The sequence below is a fragment of the Sycon ciliatum genome, chromosome 1 (genome assembly GCF_964019385.1).
Source record: "Sycon ciliatum chromosome 1, ocSycCili1.1, whole genome shotgun sequence".
NCBI classification, from domain to species: domain Eukaryota; kingdom Metazoa; phylum Porifera; class Calcarea; order Leucosolenida; family Sycettidae; genus Sycon; species Sycon ciliatum.
The window spans coordinates 55,540,412-55,553,251 of record NC_088643.1 but is presented as its reverse complement, the minus strand read 5'-3'; positions in this window follow the sequence as shown (position 1 = coordinate 55,553,251).

Genomic DNA, 12,840 nt, shown 5'->3' with positions numbered 1-12,840 from the left:
CCCCTCTTAGAGCGACACCAGCAACATGACTGTTTGCATCCTTGTACACATGATCTTATTAGACCTGGCTCCAAAACACTTTGCTAAGTATAACTGGTTTGTGTCCACCAGATCAACACGTCATTCCTTCTCATTACCCCGTGCCAATACCTCCCTGTTTCTGAAATCTCCTATCTTCTCTGCGTACACTCTCTGGTCTTCCCTGCCAACTAGCCTTAAAGCATGCACAGACATTAAAGGGGAAGTTAAGGCAAAAATTAAAATTTCACCAGTTGTAGTCTTCGGGGTGCTGAGTCGAATGGCCTTGGTCCGAGAAAGCTGAGACGCTCCCTTCCTACTTGAATCCCAATCGAACTCGCGCACTTCCACCGAAACTGGATGACTGCGCCCTACTAGATGGGGATTTGTATGCAAAATGTCACTAAAAGCGCCATTTCGTTCTTATAAAAGCACAGATGACCGCGCTTGGCCCATATGTTGTAGTCTTTTGGACCCTGAGTCGACTGGTTTTGGTCCGAAAAGGCTGCGATGTAGCGTTCCTCCTTTATTCCCAATCGAACATGGTTGAACAAGTGGTCACGTGCTCCTGGGTGCCCAAAATCACCTGGTCACCACGCCAGCAGGCGACAACTTTCACACCAAGGTTCAACTCGAGTTCAACTCAAGTGACAGGACTGCACCCAAAAAAGGTCAAACAGGCTAGTAAGTTGTACCCTGCAGGCACGGTGACCAGCTGACTGGTGTACGCAGGAGCACGTGACCGCTTGTTCAACCATGTTCGATTGGGAATAAAGGAGGAACGCTGCATCGCAGCCTTTTCGGACCAAAACCAGTCGACTCAGCGTCCAAAAGACTACAACATAAGGGCCAATCGCGGTCATCCGTGCTTTTATAAGAACGAAACGGCGCTTTTAGTGAGATTTTGCATACAAATCCCCATCTAGTAGGGCGCAGTCACCCAGTTTCGGTGGAAGTGCGCGAGTTCGATTGGGATTCAAGTAGGAAGGGAGCGTCTCAGCTTTCTCGGACCAAGACCATTCGACTCAGCACCCCGAAGACTACAACTGGTGAAATTTTAATTTTTGCCTTAAGGGGGCACATCACCCAAAAATTTCATATGGCATTCAATTGACCGTAACTTTGGTGTTTCTCAGTGGATTTGAGTGAAATTTTGACCACACACTCCTGCCACTATGCTGGCCCTCAGGACATGATTTACAAGTTCTTGCGTCTCACTGACAGGCTTTCCAGGCCGGAAAAACTCAAATTTCCGGCATAGTGCTACGGTGTGCGAGCCACCCAGGAGCCAAACAAATGCATTTACATTTTTTTCACATTTTCGTGCCCATTCTGTCCGTGCGCGGGACCCAAACCTAAAACAAGTCCAGAAGCAGCCATGGGTGGTGGGGTAGGGCCCCTCAACGTGGCCCTGGAATCTGTCACAACGGAACGAGTGGGCGTTCTTTCACGGACTCCCACAGACCCAAGGCAATTTTTGAATTTTTTTAGGTTTGGCACGTGCTACGAGGTCGTACCTTTGATACAACATCCAGTGCTGGGACCTCCACAGCAAGCCATTTCCACAGCGCTGCAAACCAAATCCAGGATGCCCTCAGAAACCGGCAAAGACTGCCACTCACGTTTCACTACTGCCTAGTACTGAATCCTACCTGACTTCTTGACACGACTCAAACTTGCCAAAGTCACTAAATCAACGTCAACTACAATAATCAAGCCACATATCTGCAACGTCACGAGGGTGCTGGCAAAAGTCCTGCTGCACGGCGCGCCGGCGGCGGGCTTCGCCCGCCGCCGTGCAGCCCAATACGTGGTTTTTTAACGTGATTTTTTGGACTTTTTTGGACTTGGGGCAAAATTCTGCACACTTTCGCGTGTTTCCATAATACGACAAGTTGCGCACGGTCTGCTCACATTCAAATACAGTGCTGCCAACAAATGACAGCATGCAACAAAAAAATCTTTCCTTGCAAGGGCACATTTTCGGCCATAACTCTTGAACGGCTGGTCAGATAGGGACACAGTTTTCAGAGAATTTGCAGCTATTCATGCTCTTTCAACTGACGTAGCACTCAATATGAATTTACAAATTCGATTTTTCAGCGAATTTTTGGGTGATGTGCCCCCTTAAGGGGGTTCGGGACAGTTAGGCCCAAAAAATTAATTTCAACATCAGCCCAATCTGACATCAGGTTTGAATAGGTATAGCCTTATATTTTCGCTTAGTAACATCAGTTTTTCAATTGCCTGAATAGGTCTTGCCAAAAACACAATTTTCCTTGATAACACAAAATATCGCAAAATCCGAAAATTGATGAGAAATCGTCCATAACACTAGTTAGGACAGAAAATATGACATAATATTATACAGACTGTTCGAGGTATGTTGTAAGATGATATCAACACCGAAAAATGTGCACTTTGGTTGACGATGGGATCCAGGTCGTCATTTCCTTGAGAAGAACAAAAAGACGCAAAAAATGAAACTTTGAATATTTTTTGCAGCTTATTTTTGAGTTTGCCCCATATGTGGATACTTCAAATACATTCTATACGTGGGTTGGAACAGGTTTACCGTGGCGAAAATAGGGGTCACCGTGCATATTCTGGAGAAAAATCCAAAAAACTGTCAAAATTTGCCTAAAATTGGTAAATTCACGTATCTATATTGCTTGTACTTCGCTGCTGCTGCTTTGGTCATAACTTATTGGATTTTTGGCTGTTAGGTGTTGCATAAACTCGCTAGAGCCCTCGGCGTTCAGAACAATACAAGGATGGAATAGCTGAACTAGTGAATTTGCCGGAAAACCCTGGGTGCACGCATTATCGATAGGTACTTTTCTCCATGATTACTCTCCTGTTGGTACTTGGTTTTGATACATGTACATGTGTTGGAATCTTCGGAAAGCATGCAGATTCCTCACATCCAACACCACACGACACAGCAAGCCAGGGGCACCAGAATTACATGGATAAACTGAAGTTCAGAGAGAAAAAAACGACAACCGTCTTCTAACTACCAAGGGAAGAGAAGCACTTCTTGTCGAAGGGAGAATACATAAAAAGGGAGAAGAAAGCCAAAAATGGGTACGCGGCACAGGAAAGTACAACATTATCGTACCACGCAATACGGTGCGTGAGAACACCGCACTCGGGTACGCGGGATCGGCAGAAACTAGAGTAGAGTGATTATGGATATACGGGACCAAAAAGTAAGGAAGGGTCAAGAGTACAAGTTGCGATTTAGACAAATTTGACGGAAATCTCCCGGGCATGGGGTTTGGAGTGGATACACTACACATGTAGCTGTGATAGCGCTTAGCATAGCCCCATATCAAACTACAATGAAAGCTGACATGTTGGAACGAATCAGACAACATTGAGTCCTCTTGTTCTTCAACTATGCGAGCTAGAACGTGTTCCCACACTGGCAAAAATGATGGTATTTTACGGTGCGCACAAACAAGTGAAGCGCTGTGCCACAGGGCGTTACTTACAGTTGGGTTGCTGCTGGTTCTTGGCTAGGTGTTCAGCCACCGCTAATATAATCTTCCTTGAGGCTGTCACCCGCTTCTTACCTCCGACTTGCTCCTTCATCAGTCTGGAAATGGCTGGCTCACCACTTCGTTTGTAGGGCGAGACAAAGTGCTTCATCACCAACCCACTAGCAGCTGCCCGCACTGCAACTGATTTAGAGCAGCACGTTGCTTGGACCAACGGTTGAAGGGTGGCCAGCCGCTTTTGTTGATGTTCTGCAAACTCCATCACCGAACATGCTGATGCAAAAGTGACAGAGTGCTACAGGATACTGGCATCAGGGCGAGCTTCGACTAGGGCCGCAATATCCGCAACAGCATCATGAGCAGCGAACTCATTCCCAACGATGAACTATAAATCAATCTGAGGCTGTAGCTTGGGAGCCCCGGTATCGCGGTTTAGGGATCAGAGTGTTCACCCAGCACACAAATGCACACCATCGACACACACATGCGTGCACACATACACACACACACACACTCACACACACACACAGACACACACACACAGACACAGACACACACGCGCATGTAACACAAAAAATTATAGAACCGCAATAATGGGATAAAAGTACCGGCAATCAGAATTGAGAACACTCATCATTGAACGCACTACAAAACGCAGGCCCACGCCAATACACACACAAACACACACACACACACACACACGCATGCTCTCACACGCAATAGAACACACACGCGCTCGTGCGCGTACACACACATACATTCACGCACGTGTACGTACCCACCCACATGCATGTGCACACTCATGTGCATGAGTGGAGATGCCCGCATACACAATCATGTCACACCAACATGCCCTTGGGGCGGTCATGCACGTGTGTATAGTATATGTGCGAGGGCACGTCCACATGAGCGTATATGCATGTGCATGTTAATACATGCGTATGGTGCACACATGCACAAACATGCAGGTCTATGCAAACACACACACGCTCGCGCGCGCGCCGCGCATACAGTGTGCTCATACATTTCCATAGCCATAGGGTGGCAATGACTCGCAAATATCATGAATAAATCTTATGAGATTGAAAAACACACTTACCCAAAGCAGCTTTGGTGTTGCTTGTGGAAGCACGGGGCCAGGGTGCTGAGCAGTTACAGGGCTATCTGTATCTATAAAATTCTCCATCCCACACTGCTGACACGGAATGACAAGTACGCTGCCCAGGCCGTACCTATTCTCTTCAACGCAATCAATGAGCGCCAGAGGTTTGCCACATCCAGGATTCTGGCAAGCAGACAATCCCACAGCCAGATACCTGAGATGAACGATTCGTCGACCGTGAAGAGGGGCACTGAACGACCTCTTCGCGGGAGTCGAATCCAGTGGCGTTGGTGGTGGAGATCGCCCTTTCCGTTTTTCAGGAACTCGATCGATCGTTCGAGCTTGCGAAGCGTCCCCCTTCTCGGCTTCTTGAATCGTCCAGTACGCAGAATGCGAGGCCGCGTCGTGGGTGACAGATTACTCTCCCGCGTCTTCATCCCCACGACACGTCGGCAGGAGAACCAAGCTATCCAAAAACCGCCGATGTCAAAACAAATCCGCAAGCCCACTAGCGGCTGAGCTTCTTCCTCAAATCTTGTCTCGACTCGAGCACGCGCTGCGAAGTCATTAAAGGGGAAGTGCATCGATTTTTCGAGTATGGTCCAGAAGAAAGACAATTTGATATCTGTTCGAATGGCATATCTCTCGCTTCCATACGATAAGCCAAACTTGCCAAATAGCCAATTGTATACTCACGTTGCCATAGCGACCAGCGCAGTGATGACGTACGAAAGGCTTAGCTCCACCACAGAGAAGGTCGATCACTGCAGAATTTGGTCATTTTCAATTGGTTTATTGTATTCACGATGTGAAAGAAGGGCTGTGTTCAATGCTGTAAGTGCAGTGAACTGTTTGTTAGTAGTCCTCTCGGTTGTGTACTGGGACGTGACACCGACAGCAGAAAGCTGGAGCGCGGAGACACCAGCAGACAAGCGAAAATAGTGACAAACAAAATGCTGAAATCTTGGTTGGGACAAATCAGACGTTCAGCATTTCCCCCAACCAAGGACCATGCCGTTTGCTCTTTCCAATTCCTGAAGGTGAATGTGATGCTTCCTGGCGACTCTCCTATCTCTCGTAACATCTTCTGAAGCCAGGTGAGACGACGGGTGGTGGAGATTGACGAATGAAATAATGTCGTAGGTTTGAAAGTTTGCTGAAAATGTCTCAGGAGAGACGGCGAATTCCAAGCATCTTGTCCTGGAGGAAACCATTTCCTAGGCACAGTCAGCCTAGGGAAATGCATGAGAAGGGCGACAAATAGTTCACGGCACTAACAGCATTGAACACAGCACTTCTTTCACATCGTGAATACAATAAGACAATTGAAAATGACCAATTTCTGCAGTGATCGACCTTCTCTGTGGAGGAGCTAAGCCTTTCGTACGTCATCACTCCGCTGGTCGCTATGGCAACGTGAGCATACAATTGGCGATTTGGCAAGTTTGGCTTATCGTATGGAAGCGAGAGATATGCCATTCGAACCGATATCAAATTGTCTTTCTTCTGGACCCTACTCGAAAAATCGATGCACTTCCCCTTTAAGGAGTTCAAGCTTCAGCTTCTTCGTCCTACTGAATAATCTCACCATTTTCGTCATGCCTCCCCTTGCAGCTGCAGTACTCACTTTGTTTCTCTCCTTATTATTCAGTTCGCCGTGGTTGGCTACCACTGCCACTCGACTTCTCATATATATTGGCAGTCTTCTGACGAGCCAGGAGATGTTGAATTAATAATAATAATAATAATAATAATACATGTAATAATCAATTCATAGGCCAATTCCTATTCTGTATACAAGGCATGGCCATCGTGGAATTAAAGAATATTAGTATCACTATCTACCGAGTGATCGGAATATATAATAATCTACTGGCAGCCGCCAGTGCCTGCGGATCGAATACAACTTCAGGAGCTGACGATCGGCTAATTCTACTGACAGATTTCCGTCCGTCAAATCGAACCGTGCTGAGTTTCCGCTCAGCCACGGACGGTCAAGCTCCTGTTGAGCACATCGTCCAACTCAGTAACTGGATTTCGGCCCAGCTCCGAGTGATCGGAATACATAATAAATTAATAATCTACTGGCAGCCGCCAGTGCCTGCGGATCGAATACAGCTTTTAGTAGCTGACGATCGGGAAAATTCTACTGACGGATTTCCGTCCGTCAAATCGAACCGTGCTGAGTTTCCGCTCAGCGACGGCCGTTCAAGCTCCTGTTGAGCAAATCGTTCAACTCAGTAAACTGGATTTCCGTCCAGCTCCGAGTCACGATTGGAATCCGGGTCGCGACCCGATGCCACTGAGTTTCCGCTCAGCAAGGCATGGCATGCACACTGCTCCGATATGAGCATGTGGCGTTGCTTACGAGGCCATGGTTGTGACAAGAATGTCAGAGAGAAATAAATAATTGAAACGTTCACAAAACGGAGCGAAGAAAAAGGCCAAAGAGATTCTGGGAAGGGTTGGTTTTGGCGGGAAATGAGGTTGAATGTGTTTGTCGTTAAAACGCTATGAATTATATGAAAACGGAGCGATTTTGGGCCTAACACACTGTCACATTCGAAGGCCGAGCCTCCGAAATGCTACTCTGAACTACAGTCGTACTGAAGACTACAGTCAGTGGCTGGTGTGGAAGTCATGTACATGCATGTCAGGAAGTCTTTGTGTATGCCTCCAGCCCAGGATCAAGCCCTGGGTGCTGAAATCTGTGCAGGCTGCTGTCAGTGCAAGTCAAATCAGCCCAGCACAGGAATGAACTCTGGAATGCACTGCCTGTGGAAGATGTTGTGGAGCTGAAGCATTTTATAGAGCATTATGCTATAGCTCAGGGCTTAACCTGCAGATCCACATGGGCACAACAAGCTAGTACCAACCTACATGTATTTGCCCAGTATCACTACGAAGAAGCTTTTTCACCAGGCGTTCACAAGGCCTGGTCAGGGCAAAGCTGCATACAGTACGTTTGGCAAGATTTGGAAAAGAGACTGCCATGATATCACCGATTATGAAACAATGTGTGCGGCAGATGTAGACATAACTAGATGTTCTACTACCAGTACCAGATAAAACTATCAATATCCTTTAACCCGGCATTGATCGGAGCTTCTTCACTACTTTGCACCTGCCTCTACCCATCACTCCGGCTGGCATATCCTCATACAGAGCCAAATACCTCTTCCAGCAGATTCGTGAGCAACACCATCCACAGAACAGAGATAGAATGTGTCTATCTCCACAACAGGAAGATCCAATGCCATCATAAACCTTTCCTTTTGAAGATTATGACATACAGATTTATTCTGCAAAGTTTGGCTGCAATCATGCTGCTTGAATTCTCACAGCATTGGCTCCAAAATGTAGCATAAAATCCAGGATTTTTGCTACTTTTCCTCCAAAAATTGTGGGAAAAGTGCAAAGAAATTGTCATTGTATCTAACTGAATATGTATGCAATCCACCTCAAACTTCACCGGAAGTTGAAGAAAGGGTCATGGGTCAACAATCCAGCACAAACTCAATTTCGCCAAAATAGCACCTAAGGTCGGTTTTTGCAGAGCTCTGGTCAAATCAGTTTGAGTTACCTTTGAAAATTACCATGTTCAACTGTCTTCGTAATCGTCATACTCGTCCAACCGATATGTCACCCTCACCCTGCGAATAATCAGCTCATCTCTTCCGTAGCTCCACTGCCGCCTCCACCTCTCCTTCCATCATGACCGAACACCAACTATAACTCAATTTTTTTAAATTATTATAGCAATGTCTGAAGCCTGCACGGTCATAGCTACTAAAATCCAGAGGTCATGATTTCGTATCATGAACAATGTACATGTAGATATACATGTACGCAGAGTCAGTTTGCGGACTACCCGTCACTATCTCGTCCGCTCCAGGATACCTGATAAAGGCTGATTCACTCACATCTTCTGCTACATGTACTGCAGTATCAGTGTGAGAAAGTTATGCTCCTACCTCCGAAAGGATGCCAAATTATGCTCCAAATTTTCAACCACCAAATTATGCCAATAATTATGCCGGCATAATCCGCCGGTGCCTAGCTGCCACCTTATCTCTCACGAGCTCCACCACTTTATAGCACTCCTCCATTGATTGCTCTCCATTCCAACTTTGCTGCAGGGTTGTGGCAGAATAGTCGGTGTATCAAATCTTTCCCCTAATTATCCATGTAGTGAGAGATGAAACCATTATTGCAGGTAGTCATTCATTGTTGGGATGAAGTTAATCTTGGCAAATAGTATTCCTGCCTGCAGACAAGCTGTCACTGCGTCCACTCTGTGAATAATGTCTTCATCTGAAACACCAGACGTGAGGCCAGCTCCTGAGATCCGATCTCAGATGGAGAGCCCTCCCATTTGCGGAAATCCTGAAAACACGTGGTCAGAAGTTATTTTGCCACTCTACATCCTTTGCTTGTGCTCTCATCGGCTTCTCCTTGAGATGGTGTGTAGACGTATGGCTTGCTACTATACTCCTCCTTTCTGATAGCATTCAGTGACTGTAGGCCTGACATTACTACCGTCAAAAACTAACTGTACGTGCTTCATCAGGAAAGTAAGACAGGCGCTGCTGAGCAATCGACTTGGTACTGAGTCCATGAGAAATTCTAGTTCTTTTCGAGCCTCCTGAGCTGGACTCGGCAAAGGCAGTTCTTTTGGAACGAGCTATTTCTGTTTATAGCCGCTCCTTCATCCTGGTCCAAATTTAGCAATGCATCAGTGTCTGCTTCAGTATCGCTAGAGATGCTATCGCCAGAGCTCTGGCACAACTAGAAAACTCTTCTTCGTCTGTTTGATATTCACTTCGCGTATGTCTCCTCCATAGCTCTCCATTATTCTAAAAGTAAAAGAAACCTCGTAAATCAATTTCTCCGGATTTGTGTCACTTGAACTGCCTCGGCCTCGGTTGGGCATGCTTCACAAATGGCTTGTATACATTTACCTGACCACATCGCTACAATCATAACGTTTTTATGGAGCAATAGTTATGTAGCGTTAGTGCTAAAGGTGTTACGTGTCTACACAATCACAAAGTCATGCACCGGTAGTATAGTGCTCAAATACCCGGAATGGGCGGAGCGTAGTACACAAGAGGTACACAAAAGGAAGTAAAATAGGGCTGTTTCGTTGTTACTCAGAGTTTCATGGCAAAAACCAATCATCAGACATCATCTCATGATCATGATCATGTGTAGCCGATTGTTGCCAAAAACCTGGGATTTCCCGATATTATCCACTATGAAACTCGTTATGCCGCTCAAACCTCACATAATGCTCGTTGTGTTCCTTTCTAATGCTCCATAATGCTCGGATAGTCGTATAAGTATATAATACAACCCAACAGTACAAGCGTACTAGTGGGATGTACATGTACATGTATTATACTTATGCTGACCTTCATACAAACTGACAGTCAACTTCTTCCTGTTTCTATGGTGGCGGTCTATATGGGGTTTGTATGAAGTTTATATGCCCAGTATAAGCGGTAGCCGCCAGCATGATGGGCAAGTTGACTGGAAGTTTGTGCAAGTATGCAAGGTCAGCATAATGCCGAATATAATGCCGGCATTATCCGCTGGACCCGATGTATTATGCCCAAAGCATAATTTTTGTCTAAACCGAAAGATTATGCCGACCTTACACGTTGGAATCCGTATATTATGCCGGAGCATAATTTTTTGACGAAATCCCAAGATTATGCCAAAATATTATGCCGGTATGGCTAGTGTCACATGATACATGTATGTATGCTGGACGTCTGCGCGTGCACAACCAGACGTATGAGCTGGCTGACACGTGAGAGTCAGGGAGTCGTCAAGTACCGGCATTTGACGACTCCCGGCCTGGTGAGAGCATGCATGTCCAGCTAGGGTCCAGCGGATTCTGCTCGAAGGCGGATTCTGCTTTTCATTCTGCTCGCATTCTGCTCGGACAAACACCACATTCTGCTTGGTTTTCTGCTCCGAACAATAGTCAGAAAATGAGAGTTTGGTACGTTTCATGTACGAAATCTGCCTTATGTACACAATCATACAATCACAATGTACTAGTATACTGGTATGCAAGCAGAAGTCAGCGTAACAGTAACAGTATCAGAAAAGGCACTCCGGGGGGGGGGGGGGGGGGGGGGCTAATACACAATTAGTGGTATGTTTACGGTCATGAAACAGAACCGAACTGGTTATAGTGTAATGATATGATACTATACAAACGTTTCACACCAGCTGCACGGCAACAACTTACAGGTACATGTGTGTTTGGTGGTGGTGGGGGGGGGGGGGGGGCACAGTAGGAGGCAGAGCATAAAAGCATATCAATGCCGCACGGATGGTAGCCACGAGCAGCTCCTAGCACAGGCACAGAGCACCATGGACAATGCAGATAGCTCCGTATCCACACATAGTTATCGGCGGTATAGTTATCGGCAGTTATACTGGAGCATGAGGGAGAGTTCAAGCTGGTCTGACAGCATGTTTCGCTGCAGATGGCTGATCGAGCTCAACAGCGAGAACACTCTCTCCACCGGAGCTGATGACGGTAGGTAGTAGGGTGAACACGATCCGCGTCGCTGCTTGCCACCCAGGGATGTGACTTTGCACGCTCCACCATTGCAGACGAGTAGTTTCCTCGGCCACAGTTGCTTCTTCCGCAGCTACAAGGTAGGCAGGTAGCTCCTCGAGCAGCTGAGAGATTGCTCATCCTTGTCAAGGGCTGGCAGCACGCGCAAGCCCTCAACATTCGGCAAGCCGATTCTAAGTCAAGTGGCTTTGGCTGGGTCTGGGTCTACAGGTGGATGGCCTGGTAGAGCTCACTCTCGCAATGATTGAAGCGGGTGCGAAAGTACTGGATGGCTGCAAGGACATAGGTTTTGGCCTGGGTCAATAGCTGTGCCACGCCATGTGGCTGGTTGTCTCCAGCTTTCTAAGCCGCGCAGGAATTGAAGAACGTGGTCGAACTGCTTCTGCAACTGAGACAGCATCTCCCACCAGCTCCACCAGCGGGTACAGGAGTAGGACTTGATAGCCACGTTGGTGAAGTCTCGCCATGCAATTTTTGATGCTGGAATGTGGGAGAATAAGGACACCCAGGACAGGACCGACTGCAGGAATCGGGTGAGCTCTGGTGTGGCGAAGCGCTTCCCCACGTTGTCCAATGAGTGGGACATACAGATGATGTCAACTAGATCGGGGTACATGACATCCTTGAGAAGATCAACAGCTGCGCCACTGGCACCGTCGCGTGTAACAGCGATGAACTTCTCGGTAGGGTACTGCAGTTCTGTGGACAGGACGGCAATAATCTCCCGGGCAAGCTCTTGTCCTTTCAAGCTCTTTGCAAGAACTCGGACCAAGCGCTGGAAGATCTTGAAGTCACTGCTCACAAAGCGCAATACAATGGCGAGCGCTTCTCCTTGGTAGGTACTGCCATCAAATATGACACTGATGTGAGGCTTCTCACTCAGTTCCTGCTTGATGGACTCCTTCTCACTCTCAAGGATGAAGGGTATGTAGAAGGCAAGGTGGGTGGAGTCAGTCAACCTCTCTGCCCCGTTCTCCAGCACCGACCGGAGCACGTCTGCCTTGGCGAGAGGGATACCTGCTTTGAGCATAACGGTAGTGACTTCAATTCTCCTCAAACTGATATCAGGTGCCACTGCAGCGCTCAAGCCCATACCTGGTAGTTCAGAGGCATGGCGCCGTTGGTACTGCTCCCAAGTCTGAACAACACGTTGTTGGCGAACACCTTGCTCCTTGGCCGCGAGCTTGCCACTCTTGTGCCGAGTGGAAGCCACGTGGTCTTTCACAATGCTCTTCTTCAATGCTACATGTATTGTAGTGTGGCACGCCTCACAGAACAGCTTCCCTGCGGAGGTCACGAACATCTCATCGGGGAACTCTTTTACACGCTGCTGCGGGCTGATGCTAATGGCAGTACTGTGGCCATGAGCTACCCTTGGCTTGTTGGAGATCCTACTATCTTTGCCACTGCGCTCCATGGACCTTTTCCGAGCTATCGTGGCCTCTCGGGCTTCAGCTTTTTTTTTTTTTTTTTTTTTTTTTTTTTTTTTTTTGCTAAATCTTCCCAAGGCTCACTGCCAGCATTCTCGTAATTCTCATCCAACACGTCAAGATCTGACTCTGAGCCATAGTCGCAAGCCCGATCGCGAACTGGATCAGATTCGATATCTCCCTCCATTC